Here is a 20,467-nt window from a genome sequence, read left to right as displayed (position 1 = left end):
GTCTCTGTGCGTCGTGTTCAAGGGTCGGAGCCTTTATCACGTTGATAGGCTTTAGGACGGCCTTGGCAAAGTCTTTTGTTCTTGTGTTTTCCGTCCCTTCGACAATAACGAAGAGAATCCCAAAGAGTTGAGCAGAAGCAGCCGGGCCTTGTTAATTACCCCCATTACGCAACTGTGTTCAGACTAGAAGTTTGCAGAGACGTCATTATCTGTATCTGTATCTGTATCTGTTCAACCAACAAAATTATCTGTATCTGTATCTGTATCTGTTCAACCAACAAAATGATCTGTATCTGTATCTGTTCAACAGATACAGATACAGATACAACAAAACAGCCCCGAAGTACATTATTTTCCAATAACGTTACAGCCCGGAGGGGTTTATTCCACTTATACAACGGGTTACCAACAATGACTATGTATGGTAATTTTTATAGATTTAATCATCTGAAAGTGAAATATTCTTCCGCGGGCGTTTTGGCATATTATTTTACCATTGTCAAGCAAAACTCTGGTTGGTAGTTCTATTTGTACCGTCGTTATGCAAAAACTCTGGTTGGTAGTTCTATGAAAACAATGATTCTATCAAGAAAAAATAGTTCCTTCTCATTTTATACCATACAATTAGTTTATACCATGTATACCATACATTTTTGTCATTACATTATTTTAATGAAAACTTGCACGGGGAAACACATAAGTCAAATTGAAATTTGATCAATGCTCACGCTAGGCGGCAGTCTTCTTTCTCTCTGCCGTTTTGTGAATGGTGTGGTCGCGACAGTGTAGAAATATCGTTTTGTTCTTCCAATGATTAACATCCCTAGTTCAGACCCTCTATTCAATTCATGTTTTGTGCTCTTAATTAAGCACATCGGCAATTACGACTAATTACACCTAATAAGTCTACTGGTCCATTATTCCGTGCTGAGGTTTTCTCAGGTTGTGAAATAGATTTTGGGAAGCAGTAGGACTGTGTTAAAGAATAGGTTATTGATATAGGAGTCTGAGAAAAAGAGATCTTCAAAATAATTACACTCTCTCAATAGGAACAGCATTAACTTTAATGGTCCAAGCAAGGGGCTGAATAATTTTTGTTTGCAATGGGTCCTTTGTTACATAATGAGCTAAATGTATGCTGTCAGGTATTGTGTTTCAAATAGTTTAAGTTGTCAATACTCTGCTGAAAAAAGGGCATTTAGATCCATTTGGCAATGATTAGATTTCTTTTAGAAAGCCCAATGTGTCATCATTGTTGAATTTGGGTGTTTGACTGTTTCCATATTGCTGAATGTATTTTGTTGATGAAACTAGACAAGTCCACTCTCAGAGCCAAATGTCGGCGTTAAAATGAGAAAATAGAACTTAGAAAATAGAAAATGGAAAAAAGCCCCGTGGACTGTTTTTTGAGCTAGCCTGCAACATTCCTAATCTTGGTGTCCCAACTCCTCTGCCAGCTCATCCCAACAACAGACTATTTCCCCATGTGCTTTGGCTTCTGTTTTCTGTTGCATCAGGTGCTAGAGCCCTACCCTGTCAATCAAGCCGGCATGGAGAAAAGTGACGCAGGATGACTGCGTCCAGGGTAAAAGGTCACCGTTTCCCTGATGTCAGTCTGTTTCCACAGCCGCCCGGCAGGTACGGATACTGCGGCATTCAGATCACACAAAGAGCCAGGTATCTAGCTACAGTGATGGTGGTAATCCACATCCTTAGCCTGTCGATAGAATCCCTGTTAGCGCCCCATCACGCCGAGAGGTATTGGCAGTCTGCTTTAATAATGTTAAGGTGCAGGGGTCAGTCGATTTTTTTCCATCAGCCTGCTGCAGATACCAGGGATATGGGAGTGCGAAGTATGGCTTGATTTGACTCTTTTGTTGTCCTTTAAACATCTTTCATGGCACTTTTGCTTGGGTTTGCTGGAAGAATACTTTTCTAACTGTTCTGTTGCACTGTACAATACTATATTAACATTTAGACAGAACAATCATCACGAAAGTATCCAGTAAAGTATCATTATCGTGAGCTATGATGGTGGTGATGATGATCATTTAATAATATTAATCTGTTTAATGTACTGTAGAGGACATCATTTCAAGTTCTTAGGCCCATACTATTTGTAACATTTTTCTTTTTTTTTTGTCTTTGATGTACATGGAAAAATTAATACATCTGAAAAATTCCCTGCCCTGTGAATATCCTGTCCACTCCCAGACCATGGAGGGGGAATAGTGGATATTTGTGTTGTCAAGTAATGATTCCTGAGGATTTCATTTATCCTGAAGATTAGTTTTTTTTTTTTTTTGCATTTTTTAGGATTTTATCAGATTTTTATGTGAGGTCATGTGTTATGTAATGAAAGTAATGAGCAAAATATGTAATTTGAAGTTAAGGCAGAATGGGATGTGAATGCCAGGATAGAAGTCCCATAAACTGTGTTGACATTAAAATATTTCATCATACGGTTTTTGTGGCTGTATGAGGTAACTTCTGCCAAGAAGAAAAGCACTTTGTCAGTGCTTTGAGCGGTAGGTGATTCCCACTTCTTGAAACACAAATAAATGTGCAGTATTGTGGGGTAATGCACAGACTGAAGCGTTAATGTGAAGCGGAGTGGAAAAAACTCAAAGCAGGCTTTAGCTGGAATATCCAACTGGTGCCCACAAACAAAACATATATTTTATGTGAACCTTAAATCATAACCGTTTGGAGATATCAGTTTGGACAATAAAGCCAGCAATTACTCTCGAGCTGCTGGAGGGTGTGGAGGAAGAAGAGTCTGATGTTTGTGGAATGTGGCAAGATTTGGGTTTCGCGGAAATTACCGGAATGCGCCCCAGTAGAATTCTGTCTGGGTTTCTTCAGTTTGCTGAAACGCAGAGTAGGTCCCTCTCCATAAGGTCACATGTTCGCCGCTGAGTGAATTATGGCGGGGGGGGGGGCCTATACCGTCAGCGTGATTAAATTGACCGCAGTTTGACGGGCCTCGTTCGGTTTAGTGCTACGGGACTCCTCACAAAGAGGAAGAGGAATTCAGTCGGGAAGCGTACAGGCAAAGAGGGCGTTAAAATGATTGAAAATTCCCCGGAGGGTTGCGGGACACTGAGCTCTTTCGAAACCAAGAATATGGCCTTTTCATTCTGGCCTCAGGGCTAATTTATTTAATTCGCTCAGGTCTCGTCGTGAAATACAGCCCTCAAGGTCAGGGCCTGCAGGCACGTCTGTGAACGCTTTCAGGGCAGTCCAGCGTTTGTGCTGACTTCATCCTTCACAGAAACAGAGAGACGTTATCAGTTCTGTGAAAGCAGCCCTACATTCACTCTCACCTTAACTTTGAGTTATTAGTCGAAGGGCTTGTTATTGGGTTTTTGTTTTTAGTTCGATACAGTAGTTTGCTTCCCACTTTGGAATCCTTGCAGCAACCCGTCAAGGATGTTCTGTCATCAAAGTCCTGGAAAGAAATTAGTGCTAGCCTTAAAACGTAATTCAAAATGAAAGCAGGAGCATTTTGCCTTTGCATCGGATAGAGGCGTTAATTTTGTGCACTTGATTGAAAGAGCCTCTTAAACTTATTTTTCTGTCTGATAAACAGGTCCATAACGGCGGGGCGGGGGTAGAGGGGATTTTTGATATTCAAATTAAGCTGTGTAAAAACGAATGAACACGGAAGCCAATCCCCCCGAGTCTCCATCTTCCCCCAAAGGCCAATCAACAGTTAATCCTCTACATGCATTTGCTTTTACTGTTGTCATTAATCAACTTTACCGCCAGCTTTCAGCAGTTATTAGGCAACGCTGATTGGGTCGTACGTCTCCCTCATTTTTTATGGGAACTGATGCGCGCGGGCCCCCGTCTTGTCCCGTCCCCCCACGAGAGGATCAATGTCAATCATGCAGCATTTTCTGTTTTCCATAAAAAAAATAATCATTTAAAAAAAACCTAAATAAACAGTTGCTCTAATGCGTTTTGATTAAGACTGATGGTAGTCATAAATTTGTTCTTATTTTGCCGTCACTCAACAGCTGGAGCTGAGGGAAGTCCTGGCCGCTCTGATTCGGAGTTTATAGAGGACTTTGAAAACGGCCATGCCCTCGGTTGATAGTGTTATCAGCAAAGGGCCCTGCTATTAATGCTGATTGATAATAAAATTGCCCTTTAAGCATGATAATTATGAGCTGTTATGGAATTCATTCACCTCTGTTTAGTGTGGTGCATAGTTTAGTGGGAAACTCCAGTATCAAAATGTTTCCCCTGCTCACTTATTGACATTGAAATGTTAAGATACAGATTCCTTCCTTTTTGCTATTTATTTTTAGGCACACATTAAAATAATGCTGATGTGCGCCTAAAAATAAATAGTAAAAAGTAAGGAATCTGTATTTTTTTCATTATTTTTAGATGTGCTACCTCACTCATGTTTATGAGTTGTTTGATCAGTTAATGTATATTTGCTTTCCTCAAAATCAGCTTTACAATTCAATTCAAATGTAGACTTCAAGAGACTTAAAGCACACAATGCAGACCAGACTGGAAAAAGCAATAAGAATGTGACATATCTTAATGCCTCGAGACTGTGAATGAGAGCAAGATCAAAGCATCGGCAAAGCAAATATTCATTCAGTCGAGCTGAAATACAGCTGATATGTACGCCACATCGGAACAGCAACGAAGACAATGTTTCCATGCTGGTCTGCATTGTGTGCTTTAAGTCTTGAAGTCTACATTTGAATTGAATTGTAAAGCTGATTTTGAGGAAAGCAAAGCGGATGCTATCGCTGTAGCACAGTGCCATTTATGAACAATGCATAAAACTAGGCACTCACTAGCCAGTCCACACAGCAAGAAATAGGATTAGCCTTCTGAGCTAAAGACCAAGGACCCCGGCCAAGGGGACTAATTACACCTTTATTGCTCTGGTGACATCAGCAGATGTTCACATGCCAACTGGCATCTCTGAACTGTGTTACGTTCTCTCTGAAATCCCACAGACACCTCGGCCAGTTTATAGGCATCAGTCATATCATCTGATGTGAAAAAAAATGTAGTCAGTGATGTGCCTTCCAGAACATTTTAAAGAGGTTTCAGTAGTTTTGTTTAAACATTTACTTGATGAAACACTTCCTCACACTATTAATTTATTTATCATAATGGATTTAAATCATCAGAAATAGCCCTCAATGTCCCAGTTCCAGTCATTTCTAATATTCCAATTTCTGCCATTTTATTTTTGTGCCCAAAAATCTGAGGAATTGCTTTTTTTGCGATCGCAAAGGGAATCTGTGGTTTAAAACACAAAAACTGCAGCCAGAAGGGCACTTTTGCTGTCTCAGGGCTGGGGGCACGTGCTCCAGCGTATGTCAGCGTCTTTATGTGCACGTGCCGACAGACAGGCTGAGGACATGGAGTGTGTTTGCGTTCGAACCCGCACGGCAGGGTGCTGTCATCCGCCGTTAATGCAGCCTTTGGAGCGACACACACACTCGAGCCTGAAAAGACAGCACAGCGGTGCGCTTTTTCTCTTTCACTCAGGCTGGTTGATCTTCTCTGTTCAAGTCTTTACGTTTGTCTGTGGTTTCCAAGGACATGAGACCCATGAAACCTGAAAAGGGGAAGGTAGTGACTGGGTTTTATTTGAATCCCCAAACACCACCACCTCCCCCCCCCCCCTTCCCACCCCCGCCCATTTGAAATGCCAAATTGTGTTGTGCAGCCACACTAATTGCTGCAACCTCCACTATCTATTTTGGAGAGTGCAGCGAAGCACATGGTTTTGCTCAAACTTGAGAATAAATGACATCCTGTTTTGACTTAATTTTAGATTTTGTCTGTGGCAAGGTGGCTCTCTTTTTTGTATAGTTTGAACTCATCTGGAATAGCAGAGGAAAGCTTTAGTGAAAGTTAAGTACTCATTTGAAAGGAAAGCTCATGACTCAACTCTGACCCTTTTGCCAGACTACATTGTGTCGCTTGTAAAAAAAAATAAATAAATGAAGAAATAATATCCAAGCCCATTTTGAAAAGCTAAAAACACACATTAGAGAAAAAGAATCTTGTCAGTATTGCCAGGTCTTGCTGCATTGCAGGAGAGTTTCTCTTTATAAGGATAGATTTAGACTGCCACACTTATACAGAATGATCAGAAGTCAGCCATCTTTTCACTGTATCTCTAACTGATGACCACCTGCACATTTTATTTGTGAGGAAGAGATGGGCATGCTACTGGCTCAGGAGCGTTGCTGGTGACTGTGACCCCAGTTTCTGATGTTTCAGGCTGACATAAACACAACACGACTTACAGACTCTAGAATATGTTTAAAATAATATGTCATATTTAGAATAAATTCCTCAATATAATTTTGTTTTGAGGAAAAGCAATACTTTACCTATGCTTCTTTCTGCAAGCTCTGTGGATATCTTATTTTTTAAAATTGTTTTTCTATTTTAAAAAGTTAGATATAGCACTTTTCAATCAATGGAATATAAGTCCAAACGCAATTGTTACATCTGAAAGTGAATCCTCATCCATATAGTCAAGTCTCAGATCATACAACAGATCCTAATTTATAGCGAATATGATGACAGTCCTGGCCCTAGTGTAGAAGTGTCACGGCACAGGGTATTCCCATGAGCTGATGCTTCCAATGCATTTTTTCCCATAACAAAAATGTTGTTGTATTGCAGGATGTCTGTGAGTTTCTATAGTTTTTCAATCATATCCTCATATTACAATTTCTGTAACTTTTCGGCAATATACTCATATTCATTCATGTTCTCTACAAGAATTGGTTTGGGCCAATAGTGTCTCAACAGTGCCCTGCCTAAGACATGGTTGAAAGAAAACACTCAGTATCACTGGATAATTGCAAGGATACTGTATTCCAATATCATTTTTTAAGGTTTTCTGTTTTGTATTGAATGGGAAGGAGGGAATGCAATGCTGAAAAATTGGTTTGCAATCATGTGCAATTTTTCCTGGATATTTCATAATTTTGTGGCCTTTTTTTCTCCCTTCCTCTCAAGGCTAGCAGAAGGTTAAATTATTATGAAGCAAATCATTTTAATCAGGCCCTTCGAATGTTGCATAATTAATTTCAGAGAAAGTCTTTGAAATGTCAGATAGCTCTCGCTCTGTGCCCCTGAGCAGATGGGCCAGCGGCACCCAGCCCTCAAAGCTAGAGCCAGGCCACTGGGGGGGCAAAAAAAAAAAAAACAGGGACCCTGGCTTCACACTGGTTGCCAGGCAACCTGACAAATCTTGTCCATGGAAACAATGAGTCCCGGGCTGACTCCCACCAAAACGGTGAAGTTGTAGCAAAGTGCTACGTAGGGCGGGCCACCTGTTTTGCTGCAAAAGATGGGGGGGGGGCGTGTATGATGGTGTACATCAGCAGAGAATTAACTGCGTGACTCAAACATTGACGTTTTGAGGTTTTTGCTTTAAAGAGTAAATTTGTTCATCTTCAGTGATGACGTCGGGCGATTTTGGGGGCCGAAGATGAACGAATTAACCCTTCAAAACAAAAGCCTAAAACTTCAACGTGAGAAAGAGGCGGAACCGCCCCTCTACGTTCCTGAGCATCTCTCAGGCCGAGGGCATGGGCAGCACGGAATGATGCGGAAGGGGCAGAGTAACCGGTGAGGGTGAGGTGTGTCAACCCCCATCCCCCCTTAGCACTAGGAGAAAAGCTTGTCTCTGGAATCTGCCACTTCTTACAGTCAGCCTCATCTCTGGCTGGCAGACCTGGGGCTTTGCCAATTCAGCACCACTGTTGTCTAAGCAATAAGAGGATTCTTCTCATTTGCACTTGAACCGTGATAGCAATGGGCAAAGTTCCTGTCCTTTGTAGGGGACAAACTATTTCAGTAAATATTTCTCATATTGGATTATAAAGACTTAGCTCTTCAGATGACACTGACCCCCTTTAGATATATTTTCTTTTTATTTTTCTTTCTTTGGAGCTCCTTTTAGATAATGCTATAGGTAAAACTGTGTAAAGGTTATGTCCAGTGGCACCTTCCCTTGTTTCAATAAAGTTGTTGCTTGTTGGGTTAGCATTACTGTTACTGATTCTGAACGGGCCTCTGAGCCTTTTTGGTGATACTGCATTTTGTATTATCTGAGAGTAACATTGATGTTCCCTCTGGATAGGAGCATCTGCCCAGTGACTGTAGTGATGAATAATGTATTTATTTTATGTAAAAATATGTGCTATGTAAAAATGCTAAATGATAATAATCATAATAATAATAATTATGGTTATTAATTTTATTTGTTTAGTGTTTTTCATAGTAATCAAAGCACTTAACACAAAGGCAATACAAAAAAGTACACCTATTAGTGTAAAGAAAAAACTCCCCAAAGGAAAAGAAGTAGCAGATTACCTACCTATCTCAGGTGCTTCCAGCATAGGGCTGGGCAATATACCACAAGGATAATTATCAAACGCACAACAGTCTTTGCCACCATATGCTGTATTTTCTTTCTTTTTGTCTTTTTCTTTTTAATTACACCTGAAGTGGTAGTAAACAACCAAACTTAAGAGACTGTGTGAAATGCTTCTGGAGAAAAAAATGTAACTAATGTAATCGCTTGGGTGTTGCTTAGACAGCCAATCAGCAGACAGCTTCTGTGTGATCATGTGATGACTTTTGTCAATCATATGGAAGCTTCGAGGCCTTGCTGCTGATTGACTGACTTATGGTCACCCAGTAGATAACAGTGGTGACATTTTTTCTGGAAGAATTTCACGAGTCACCACTGTTCTCTCTTGGGTGCCCATAAGACGGGGTGGTTGTTTACTACCAAATCAGGGAGGCAATCCACTACACGGTGGTGACAACAGTTATTGCATTCAATAAATATCACCGCGGTGTATCGGCTAGCACTATTCCAACCTGGAATACAGAGAGGAGGAGCGCAAACAGTGGGAGATCCTGTCGAGTCTAGTGTGAGTTCCAGTTAGCCTGGGGCTTGCCTGCAGCTGCAAAGTTTGGGGTTACAGCTTAATTAGGTCTTTTGGTTGTAAAACTGACTGTGAAGACTGGTCTCAATCGTGTAGAATTTATCGCTTCCATGTTTTGTGGAGCAACATGGTGCTCTTGGTTATCTCTAAAAGCCTTGACATCACAGTAAGTTCTATTCTTAATGTAGCCATTTCTGATCATATTTGTGTTTTTTGTGTGATTTTGCATGCAGAGCAGGTCAAATAATTTTAAAGTGTTAAAAAACAGTATATTAATGCTAATTCAGCTCAGCTATGAACGCAATAACTTTATATTCCTTTAAATAGCACTTCACTGTATGGACTTACCTTTCCAGAAATGTTTCACTCTGAGAGGAGAGCCTTGAAGCTCGTGTATGTTCTTGTAAGCCCTGCAAGTTTCCCGTGTGCTAAACAAGTACAAAAAAATGTAAATTCATGACAATATTGAAGAAGAAATTTTATGTGCACTGTAGAACATGAGTACAGGCTGTAACGATATTCCTGTTCGACTGGGACGGGAACCTGCCTCCCTGCATCTTTACCACGGAGTCTCCCTGTAGGACTGCGGCCGAGGCACAGACCTCGTTACATTATTAACGAGGCGCTGACTCGCCCCCCCCCCCCCCCCCCGCGGTGGTTACACAGGGCGGGCGCGGAGGGAGACGTTGCTGTTTTCACATTCCGGTGCGTTTCCCCAAGCCCTGGTGTTTCTCTGAGAGAAATTCGCACGATTGCTCTCACAAGCGGTTTCCGTAAAACCCCCGCTGCATTCGTTCCGGTTGAATTACGGCAGTGAGGTCCGTCACCCGCTTTCCGGCTGTATCGAATGTTGCCGCAGCGCTGCTCTTCTAGGGCCAAACTATGGCACTATGAGGCAGTTTTATTCAAGGAACCGGTGCCACTCGGTCACACACCAATACGACTGCTAGGGAAGCTGGTGATGACATCATACCTACAGGAGGCTTGGTCTCGGGGAGAGAGGAGCACTGGACTGGGTGCCATGATTTGGAGAACATGCAGATTTATGAGGAGATGGCACCCTGGGAAAATGTTTGGATTGACCATCACGCATTAGTCAGACACTTAAGAAGCATGTGATGTGCTCCAAAGTTACTCTTAAGCCTTCGAGTTCTCATTTCAGGAGTTGGAAATCAGCACCCCGTCATTATGGGCCATTCCAGACATTAGTCATCAAAGTGAGGTAAAAACCAGCCCTCAGATAAGGCTTTAATGGATGACAAAAGGGTCACTTTGAGGAAGCATAAATGAGCATAAAAATGGTATCCTTGAAAACACAGTAAACATCCCAGAAACCATCACTGAAGACCCGCCGTCCAGAAGAGGAGGAAATATACAGTAGATCTTCTTACATGATCATCCTATGGGTAAAGTAGCATTCATATGTGGATCCTGGAGTTTCTGGATTCATGTATGCATAAAATTGCATCTGCGAAGATATGAATCTTTAATTTTATCACTTTAATTTTAAAAAGATTTTGGTTTTTCAATCAATGCACACCAAAGCAATGTTTTCAATTCCACCTTTTGGCTTTTTTGACCCAAAATTACTGCTTTTTTTACGCTGTCAGAGGTGAAAAACTATGCCAATGTTACCATGAACACATCCACATTAGCATGTCTGCAGTCCATGGTATTCCAAAATGATGGGATGCTAATACACCTGAGTGTGAGCAATGAATAGTATTGAAGTGATAGGAATGACAGTACATTTAATATTTCTTGCAGTTGCACGTGGAGAAATACCGAAGGCAAGTGAACTTGCTGCATATGTGCATACATTTGCGTGACATGTAGCACAAACCACACATCATGTCCCTTGCTTCGCTGTCTCTCAGCCTGCATTTTAATAATGAAAGCATTCCCAGGTGCTCTCCGAGCTGCGGTTGTCCTAAACCTGTTCAGGTGCGCTTGTCCTCTGCTCGGTTTCTCGGTTCCTTCGTTCTCTGAGCCCAGAGTCGCTTTATAGCGGGTTTCTGCTCCAGATATCTGCAGAATGCCTGCGAGGCCTCTGAAGAGGAAGGGCGCAGACTCAAAGCCCACCTGTGTGTAGCGGCGTCTGTTTATCTTCCGTCTCATGCATTTTCCCCGAGCCTTGAAAAAGACGCTGCAGCGTTTCAGAACTCCCCACCCTGGAGGAGCGCACGACAGAGACTCCGGCTGCTCGCACTGAGCCAGGCTGTTTACTTCCTCGCGCGGAGGTGGAATAATCCACCCACGCTAAAAGTCGCTTTTTTTTTGGGTTTCGCTCAAACCCAGCGGTTTGCGCTTTCATTCATGATGCAAAAGGGAGAAACCCAGGTGAACAGAACTGCAAAGAAACAAAGTACGGAGGTACACGTGGGTCGAGTCGGGTGAGATCGCCCAGTTTTTGTCGCGGCACAGTAGCGCGGAAGGCACTTTGTGATTTGGCAGCGGCTCTTTGAGCTGGAGCCCCTAATTGCTCTCCTCCGATTAGCGCAGTGGCCTTAACGGTTTTGACATTTAGAATTTTCAGAGGTCCAATTAGAACCTTCTTTGTTACTCTGATTTAGAACGGAGTGCCAGTGAGTTCTGAGGAAATTAATTTGGTGCCACGTTATCCATCAAAAAATGCACAGGCGAGCGTCCGCGTTCCTATATCATTATATAGCCCAGCCCGAGGGTTAGTGCATTGTATGAAATCACTGCCTGCATTAATACAGTGTCTAAAATTGGGGTTCTAATCTAGGATCAGGTTTACCCAGTTTGTGTCTCAACCTCATCAGTTATGCGTTGAACTGATCCTAGATCAGCGTTCCTGCTCTGAGGTTCTTAATATATATGGGGAGAGTGCTGTGCTTGTTATTGCAGTCAGACGTTGAAAGAATTTGGTCCTGCCCTGCTGATTTCTTTTGCCGTCCTTTTCTACTGAAGTTGCAGTTTTCGGGGCATGGCACAATAGTTACATGGTAGTCAGCACTGCAAAGAAGTCTAACAAATGGTTTTCCTTTTTGGTCTGATTTGTTGTTCACTTTTTATGTGGGCGCTCCGAGCAGCCTGTACGCTTCACTGTTTATGTGCTGTGGTCACGTTTAAATTACCCCCCACCCCCTCCCCTTCCCCCCAGTCCACGTTCCAGAGACTCTTCGGGGGGGGTTGATTGAGTGTGGGATAAAATGTTTCCCCACTGTCCAATCTCAATGTGGGATTTTGCTGTCCCAGTCTGACCTCTGGGAATATTTCACTTGCTCAACAAAAAAAAAAAGTCTGCTCTTGTTGTTAATAAAGACCGTCACCTTTTTAATTAAAAGGCCGCGAGTGCTCTTTTAGATTGCTTTAGGTATATCATGAGACCGGAAAAGAGGCTTGCCAAAAATAATTTATTAAAAGACTACAACCATCGCCTTATGGGGGTCAATAGATGCAGTAAAGGGTATTAAATTAAAGATAATTATGAGAGGAGATTATTATTTAAATACAGAGAGGAAGAACATAAACAGTGGGAGATCCTGGCAAGTCTGGTGTGAGTTCCAGTTAGCCTCGGGCTTGCCTGCAGCTACGGAGTCAGGGGTTACAGCTTTGGTTGTAAAGCCGACTGTGAAGACTGGTCTCCATCATACTGAGATTTTGAGAATTTTGAGAATTTATCTCTACCATGTTTTGTGGAGCAACATGGTTCTCTTGGTTACAGAAGTGTTAAGAGACGGTATATTAAATTCAGCTTAAATTTTTATTAACCATTTCTCAAGTTGACATTGCCCTTCATGCCATCCTATGATGATCTGCTGGGTAATTTTAATTTTTGCTTAAAAATATTATCAACAGCATTGCCCCAGTAAAAAATAACATTTTGTCAGAGAACCAATAAGGCCCCTGGGGAAAAGGAAAATTGAGCACAAGTGGTGAAAGTTTCATATTCGCTATGACATTTACAAGGCCAGTCTGCATAGCAACAACAAGGAAATTAAACTCACTTGGCCATCAAACTTCTCAAGGATCATAGGTAATAATAGCAACAATGCACAAATTATTTTTTCAACAATTATTGATCTGTTAAACCCTTCACTCACTAGCCTCACCAACCTTCTCTCCACAACTGTGTGAAGAATGTTCTGCCTTTCAAGACAAAATGACACGTATCAGGCACAGCATTCCTAAATCTTGCCCTGATCAGAAATTTGAGTTTCCCTCTTCACCATGTTTTAGTGTCACTGAAGGTGGTCAGGAAAGTTTTTCCATTGTAAATTCTTTAGACCTTGATGAGATTCAGCACCAAATGTATAGAGAACATGAACCACTGGATGGCCCAAACACTTCTTCAACTTTAACAAGGTTAAAGTTGAGATTCTTGTTTTCGGTCCAAAGGCACAGAGACAGGAAATCTTTGTTTACTTAGATTCCCTCTCCCTGAGGAGCAGTGAATGGGTCAGAAACCTTGGTGTAGTTTTAGATGCTGATTTGAAGGTCATATAAACATAATTACTAAAACAGCTTTCACATCAACATAATTACTAAAGTCTCTTTAAAAATATTTCCAAAATTAGAGGTTTTCTGATAAGGTCACACTCAGAAGAACTGACCCAAGCATTTATTGCATGTACACTGGGTTACTGTAATGTCCTCTTCTGTGGTCTTCCCAAGAACACTGTGGGGCTGCTGCAGGTCATTCACGATGCTGCAGCTAGAGTATGTGAGGATTTGTGTATGGCCTAATCGCCCAATCAGTGCCGGACCTCACTAATGCTCCTCTGGCTGAATTAAAGCATTCTTCGTTGTTTCCTGTTTCTGTAGTAGGAAATTGCATTGCTGGCCTTTTGTCAATTTATTCTAAACAAACAGTATAAGAAATTAATTGGTGAATAAATCTATCTGAGGGAGATGTTCTGGCATAGGATGTTTTGAATAATTCTGGTTTTTAAAATACTTGCATTACAACTTCATAGGATCTTCATAACAAATGAATTATTGAGGGAATAACACATTGTATGCCTATTTACAGTTATTCAAACTGGCATTTTTGAATGTTTGTGTAGTTCTCATGAAGGTGTCATGTACTTCATAATAATTTTACACTGCTCCTATCTAGAAGTATTCCTAGAAAATGTTACTGTTCTAGTACACAATACCCTATGTTTTCTATTTCTCAAATTGAACAAGTGACGGCTCCTTCAGTGCAATGTGATGCTGTTATCTTGAGAAGTGAGGAAAAGGGAATAAAAGGATTGCAAATGTCTGTGCTTGTATAGTACATTTGTAGATATAGTACCTGGACACATCTTTTTCCTTCATGGATGGATAGCCAGGGTTATTGCCTTATAATGAAAGGGATGCATGGCAAAAGCTACATCTGGACTTCCTGTGCGACAGGAATAGTTTCCTTGCAGTCAATACTGCTTTGTCACACAAGAACCTGCAGGCAGTGGATAATTTTGGCAGGAGTGAGGTGCAGTAGCTAGTAGAAGTTGATATGTAACCAGATGGGTGTGGGTTTGAATCCCAGGTGGACACTCTGCTTAGCTAAATAGTCAAGCATCAGCCATCTGCATGAATCATACACCATCTGTATAAATAAATAAAAAGTGATTTTATTCACTGTAGAATATCAGCCTGTAAAATGGTTTTTTTAAGGGGGGAAAACTTTCTGATTTAGGTGATATATCCAGCTAAATGACTTGCCCTCTGGTGCAGTGATGCTCCCCATGGTCCCGTATCAAATCCTGAGCCTGGATGTGGCCAGGGGATCCTGTGGAGAGGCTCACAATTTATTTCCAAATCACGAAGTGAGTGGTGTCTTTGGCATGTAGTAAGGACCAGTGATCGAAGGCTTATGAGTCTCAGATAGAGTCTACCGGAGGAGGCTTTGACACCTGTGAGCTTATTGCAACGCTTCCAAAAGCTTAGTCCTTGGGGCAAAGATGCACTGCATGCTCAGATTTTGACTGGCTAAAAACACTCGGTGGAGATACCAGTAGTCTAAGCCAGGAGCCAGCATCATTAAAAAGTTCTGAGTAGCTCAGTGATAAACAGTCAAATTATAAATAAAACAATGCTCCCCTGTGAAATTCCATTTCCTGCTGCTCAAGGATGCTAACTAATGTTTTGACTGCTATGGAAAGCTTGAAGACATAAACATGTACTGTAGTGCTTGATGTACTGTGGTTGTCCTTGTCCACATGCCAGCGTAGGTTTTCAGTCACATGTGAACATTAGAGATGGGCTTATGGTGTTTGATGTTGGGGGAATATCTCAACTGAATTTTGTCTCAACGGTCTGGGTTCAGCCTAACTGCAGTGTGACTTATTGGCTGAATTTGAGACAAGATTCCGATGATTCTTGATACATATATTGAGGCGATATCATCAGAAGCTGTGGGTGACAATGGTGATTCTTCAAAACTTTCTATTTTGAGGCATCAAATTTACTGGATTTGAACAAATAGGATCTGTTGCAGCTCATCTGGTCAATTTTCACAACATTGTCCAATTAGTGCCCAGGTAGAAGACATGCGATTAGTGCTTAGTGTACACTTCCTTTAATTTCTGGCACAGTATGAGAATGAAAGAAACACAGTGCTGTTGTATTTTAGCCACATGCTAGCGGTCGCCAAGGCCCTGATGGGACGTGGCTCAGGCCTGCGGTTTGATCTCGAGGACACGTGGGCCTTTTGAGCACTCTGCCATTTGTTCTGCCCCCTCCACCAAGAGGCTCCACATCAGCCTCTTGCCAGATTTCAGCCCTGTTCAGAAGAGACCATTGAAATGACCTTCCAATATTCATACAATAGCTGATTTTTCAAAAAGGTGCTGATGGGTACTCTTGAGTAAAATAATTCTTTTTTTTAAGTAATCTTTTTAAAACCTTCTCTTTCAACACATTTATTTAGTTGGAGCTTGGCATTCATTTGATTTAATTAGTTAAATCAACATTCGTGGTCACAACTGACTCAGAATTAAATGTGTGTTAGTTGCAGTGTTTGTTTTTCTCTTCACAAGAATTCACCAAAATGAGCAAGTCTTGTTTGTCAGAGATAATAATAATAATAGTAATAATAATAATAATAACAATAATAATAATAGAAGAAGAAGATGATGAAGAATTTGTTCTGTCAAATTATTGTTGACTGAAGCAAGTCAATATGTGTTTGAAAATTTGTTTCTGGAAAAGTGTTGGGTTGGAAGTGCAAATCAAAGCCAAGACCAAGAAGGTGGCCTTTAAGAAATATCCAGCCTCATTTTTCCAGGATTTAAGTATTTTCTCCCCTGACTGAGTGCTTTAAAAAAAGACATGCAGTAATGTTTGTTTACTGCCACGGAGACCCAGGAAAAGTCACTGTTTTCTCTGCCGTAAGAACAGTGTTTTATCCACATTTCTGGAGAATATTTTTTTTTATCATCATCATATATCACAATGTAAAGAGAGACCAGGGCAATGCTGTGCATTCTGCTCCAGTGGAGCAAAGAACATTGTATTAGCTGCTGACATTTTAATTACCTTGTCACGCAAGTTAGATCTGTGAGCCTGTTTTGAAAAAGTAATTTATGGCAGCAAATGAAAGCATGCATCCTGTAAACCCGTGTCGTGAAAGCAGGTACAAGTTACTTTGATAAATGTAAGCTATATGGAACAGTTTTTCAAAGCCTAATAGAATATAACGCTAGCCTTCACTGTGGTGTTTAGATTGTGCTTTGTGATTAAGGTTTTAGTACAACTGCATTATGTTTGCATTTTTTTAAATGGACTATATAACGAAATAAGCTTTGACCTAATATATGAGGGCGCAAATTTATGAAGCTTCTCAGAGTCAGAGTGCTGATTACGAATGTGTTTTGCATTTTAACCTGATAAGGTGAAGACATCGTCAAGTGAAGCCTGATTCTGCAGCCTCTTCTATTCAACTCTTCTATTCAGAGATAGTTCTGTAATACGGGCACAGGTCTATGGGTCATGTGAATAAAAATACAAGAAAAGAAGAAAATACTTTCTTATTTAAAAAAATTAAAATAATGTCATACATTTCAATTGAGGAAGATACTCTGTTGAAGGACTACTAACTGCATGGTGAACCTTAGGGATCTCAAACCTCAGCCCTGGAGGCCCACAGTGCCTGCAGGTTTTTTGGTTGTCTTTCCATCGACAGCCAGTTCAGGCCTCGCAAACAAGGTTCTGTGGAATACTGTGCCTCATGCAAACCTCATGCAAATTTCCTGTGGCAATTGGTGACTTGAATTAAGCACTTAAGTGTAGGAACACGTCAAAAACAAGCAGACACTATGGCCCTCTGGGATTTGAGTCTGAGAACCCTGGTCTGCCTTGAAAACGCATTCAGAAAATGAAAGCGGGCTATTTCCATCGATATTGAACAGAAGTGAACTGCGACTGAATCAGATTTGTGGTGGCGTTTCGGGCTCTGCCGCTGAATGACAGAGATGTGGACGAGCGTCCCCTCCGAATGGCAGCTGCTTAGTTCTGGAGGGCAAGCGAGAGGAGCCGTCCAAACTCAGACAAAACAACCCCTCAGCCGAAATCTTCGCCAACTCCTTCCTCCCTTGCGAGGATTGACTGTTGCGCCACGTGATTCGTTGATCGGCTGGAACTTCCTGAGACGGCGGTGGCTTTACTGAACGTAAGGCTCAGGAGACCACCCCAGCAGATGGAGGGCTTACGTTTTGTTAGCCTGCTTCTTATTCTATTAATGTGCCAAATTTCTGATCTATTTGAACCAACTAGGCACACTTCTTAGTCACTGGAAGTAGGGGATGTGTACACGTAGATCCCACAGAGCCAGCTCGCGGAGCCACGCAGATGAATCGTACTCCGGTGGGTTTTGAGAAATCCGCAGCGGAGTTTGCTTCGGCACGGAAAGCCCAAATGCCTCAGAATGCAGGGATAGGCTTGGCGTCGTACCCCAGAGTGCACATCGATTCTGACTATTACACGCTTGCTGTTACTGATGGTAGTGAGGCTTCACAAACCCAATAATTGGTGGAAATATAAAGGCTGTCAGTCTTTGAACAAATCAAAGGGTTTTGCTCTCCACAACAAAATGTAATGATTGGTTCAAATCAGTGTCTTACTGATAACATATGGTGCCATGTAGTGCTTTCCGGTTTCATGAAAGTTCACTCCCACGTCACTACTTGCCGTCACTTGCCTGTTGCTGCGATGAGAACAGGCAAACGTTGGTCTTTCAGAGCAATCTTTTCATGTTTAAAAGGGACCCAGCCACGCATGCAGCTCTTACTTTGAGAGACTTGGGAGTCTCATTATGTACTTCAAATGAGATTTTTTTGTCATCCTAAGAAGGTGGGGGCAAAGGCATGAATGAGTATAATTACTTGGAGGAGAAAAACTGATTTGAGCAGTGTGCTGAGGTGGAATTTGACAGCGTGAAATAGTCCTCATCTCTAGAGCTGTATGGATCACTTTGATGTGGCATCACCTTTACAAACAGGAACAGCCTTTTTTTAAAAAAACCTGGCCTCCATAATTCTTTCTCTAAGAGTAAAAACATTTATTTGCGTCACCTGTCCTTGATCATTCCTTTTCATAGGTGAGTAACCATTTTAAATTATCTTAGCTTGATAATTATATTTCTGACAGAAATACAACTGGCCTCGGTAGTATTTTTGCTAACAGACATAACCTTTTTTAAATCGCCTGGCTCTGGTAATACTGAAATTATTATATGTGAATTTCAGGTTTGATGACACTGATGAATATTGTGGCTGAATGTTACAGCTGGTGATGTGGTATTGTCACTGCGTTGTGGAGTGAGGAACAAGGGTTTGTTATCTGTGTCGGTCTTCTCCTTGAAAATTCCCCACTCGCTACCATACTTTACCTTACAGTACGATGTTGGCATATCTCATTGGCTGGATGTGTAATCAAAGGCCTGCTCCTTCCAAGTGGTAAAAGATAAAGGGGATCATTATCTCCTCTGAAGCCTGTTGTTCATTGGTCCCTTGCTGCCCATTCATCACAAGAAATGAAACTGAAGTTCAATCGAGGTTAGATAATCAAAAAAAAAAAAAGAAGAAGTTTGTGCTTCACACTGAGGGCACCCTGGGTCTTTTCTCTCCAACCAGGGAAAATGTTTACGCTCTGTCCCATTGTGCACAAACCTTTCCAGGCGAAACGTATTCCGGTCGGATTCGTTTGGACGAGCCCGGGCGCAAGATCGGTGGAGATCCAGATGCGCCGAGGCCGGCCAAGGCTGATTTTATTCGGGTTGGGAGCCATTTAATTAAAAGTTAATCAAGGCGGACTGCGTTGACCTTCCAAAACTGCCCCTGGCAACTCCAACCGAGGGTTGCCGTTATCTCCCAAATGTGCCTGTGTCAAGAAAAAACTCCAGCCAAGCTGTACAGTATGCTGCATCCTCATCAACACAACCCAGACACTCGCTGTATTCCTCTCCAAGTTCTTTTTGGATAACTTTTTATTGTGCTAATTCGTGTTTAATCATCTGCCAGAAAATAGAAATGGGAAGCTGACAATCCGGCGTTGAATAATTCAATATAGCCGGGCAGCAACTGCTATTGTTTCTTCAGTGAAAATTAATATGGAGTCAAAGCCAACCTGTTTATCATGGTATAAGCACTGTCTTTTACATGCAGGTTCACTTGGCTAAATTTGACAGTTGTCTAATTGCATTAAAGCAAGTGTCAAAGTACAAAGGGTGCTGGTGTTAGCGCCATCCCCTGAAGCAGCCAAACTGAACAGCTGAGCGGTTCATCTGGGTTTGGTCCATGTGAATCATATTTTATAATTTTATTGACATTTAACTAAACTCAGAAGGCATTTAGGATTTACGAAACACACACACACACACACACAAAGAATCATAGGAAAAGAAAGTGGAAAAATATTGAGGCGTGTGTGGTAGGAAATCCTATACAATTTCACATCTGACCAGTCAGAAACAGTCTTTGGTTGTAGACTTGTAATTACAAACCAAACCCCTTTCTCTTGTGTTTAATTCCAAATGCACATTTTCCTAGATTCAGTGTGCATTGGTCCTTAAATTTAACTTGCAAGTATGTTTTCTTGATGAACACAATTTCAGTTCGAAAAGCACCAAAATCTACAAAACAAAAAACACAATTGACACACAATGGTTAGTCATAGTGATATTGATTAAATCTAGGCGATTCTTTGAACATAAAACACCTTTTTATAGATCTTCCTCAAGGGCCTATTTTTATGAGATTTCATTAGGTCATCTTTGGTCATTTAATATACTGTAGAAGAGAGGGTTCTAGTGTTGAAGCAAACAGGAAAAATCCCATGTGGCTAATGCCTGAAAGACAAATGATGATTCATCACTGATGCTAGGATTAATTAAAGCCAGGACAAGATGTTTTTGTTTCTATTCCACGTCAGGATGTCAGGTAGAGCTACAAATAGACATGAATGGCCTGACTCACCATGTTTCATTTCTATAGCAATGACACTTCAGTTAGCCTTTGTGACGCATAAACATTACCTGCATTGAATGATGTTGG

The 20,467-nt window shown here is 41.4% G+C and overlaps 1 protein-coding gene across 1 annotated transcript in view; it reads left to right on the top strand.

Moving 5' to 3' along the window:
- The window catches only part of sdk1a (sidekick cell adhesion molecule 1a), a 281,598-nt gene that overhangs the window by 139,968 nt on the left and 121,163 nt on the right, over nucleotides 1-20,467 (top strand). The gene's annotated exons all lie outside the window — the stretch shown is intronic.

This window comes from Anguilla rostrata, chromosome 17 (assembly GCF_018555375.3).
Source record: "Anguilla rostrata isolate EN2019 chromosome 17, ASM1855537v3, whole genome shotgun sequence".
Taxonomy (NCBI): Eukaryota; Metazoa; Chordata; class Actinopteri; order Anguilliformes; family Anguillidae; genus Anguilla; species Anguilla rostrata.
The sequence above is the reverse complement of the archived record's forward strand: the minus strand, read 5'-3'. Positions and strand labels throughout refer to the sequence as shown.